At 44.1% G+C, this 1,223-nt stretch overlaps 1 non-coding gene across 1 annotated transcript; it reads left to right on the top strand.

Annotated features, from left to right (window-relative positions):
• The first annotated feature begins 929 nt into the window (after window positions 1-929).
• Window positions 930-1,003, top strand: TRNAF-GAA (transfer RNA phenylalanine (anticodon GAA)). Its single transcript has one exon. It is a non-coding gene; the product is annotated as a tRNA-Phe (tRNA).
• Window positions 1,004-1,223: the final 220 nt, after the last annotated feature.

The raw sequence follows: 1,223 nt of genomic DNA, 5'->3' as shown, positions 1-1,223 counted from the left end.
GGGTCCACTGAGAAAGAGATCACATGCACAGGGGCCGTGGGTCTGCACCCCACGCAGAATTTTAGAATTTGTAAACTGAACGGAATCTTAGAAATTATTTAGACCAAAGGAAGCAAAGTATAGGCCTGTGGGCCACGTCCAGCCTAAAGACACACACACACACACACACACACACACACACACTATTTCAAATTCTTGAAATAGATTTTTCAAGTATTCAATTAGTTGCCACTTAAAAAAAAACTTCTTTAACATTAAAATCTGAACTCTTGCATGGTCTCAAAACTGTCAGACTCAGTAACCCACAGCTCGCATACCCACCTGGCAACAACTGGACAGGGCCCCCAGACCTCCCCTCACGATATTTTTTCAGCTTGGTCTAGTCTTGCATGTGTGTTTCCTGTCTGGGTTCTGCAAGCATATGAGTTTATGGGCCCAGGTTGAGAGCAAACCCCTCACTTTTATAGATAAAGAAACTAAGGCTACAGAAAGGAATCCAGATACAGCCCTCCTACCACCGCCATGTAGACGTCACCAGGAGCTCTTGGAGCTCTTTGCTAACGCACAGCCTCAGCGTCTTTCTTAACACCGTGCTCTGGGCAGCCATTCAGGTAACCAAGCAAGTACCTCCGGGCGAAGCGATTTTGTTTGAGATTCGCCAACTCTGTTCTATTTACTTGGAGACCTTGTTCTTTCTTCTGCACTCAGTAGTCTTGGGGATTAGACACAATAATACTTTTGATGTCTATTGTAAAAAAAACAAATGAAATAACGCGGGTGGAGACGCCCAGCAAGCTGTGAATACTGCATTTTCATTTTATTAAGCCTGGTATGCATTAACCATAAAATGAAGGGCTCCCTCCCTGACTTCCCCCAACTCCTGGATAAATGCAGGTTTTGGTACTTGTTAAAATGCAGCTTGTGGGGGTGGCCGGTTAGCTCAGTTGGTTAGAGTGTGGTGCTGAAAACACCAAGGTTGCTGGTTCGATCCCCACATGGGCCACTGTGAGCTGCACCTTCCTTAATAAATAAATAAGTGAATAATAAAATAAAAAAATTTTTAAAATGTAGCTTGTGGGAGGGGTTCTGACTACCCTGACTATACATTTTGTGTTTGGGCCCCAGGATCAAGGTCTGACGTGCCTGTCAGCAAGAATGTGATTGTGAGATGTTTCTTTAATTAAATGCAATCTCTTTCTTTATAGGCCCTGCATTCCTGAGCC

The sequence above is a fragment of the Rhinolophus ferrumequinum genome, chromosome 6 (assembly GCF_004115265.2).
Source record: "Rhinolophus ferrumequinum isolate MPI-CBG mRhiFer1 chromosome 6, mRhiFer1_v1.p, whole genome shotgun sequence".
NCBI classification, from domain to species: Eukaryota; Metazoa; Chordata; class Mammalia; order Chiroptera; family Rhinolophidae; genus Rhinolophus; species Rhinolophus ferrumequinum.
This window is presented reverse-complemented; position numbering and strand designations above follow the sequence as displayed.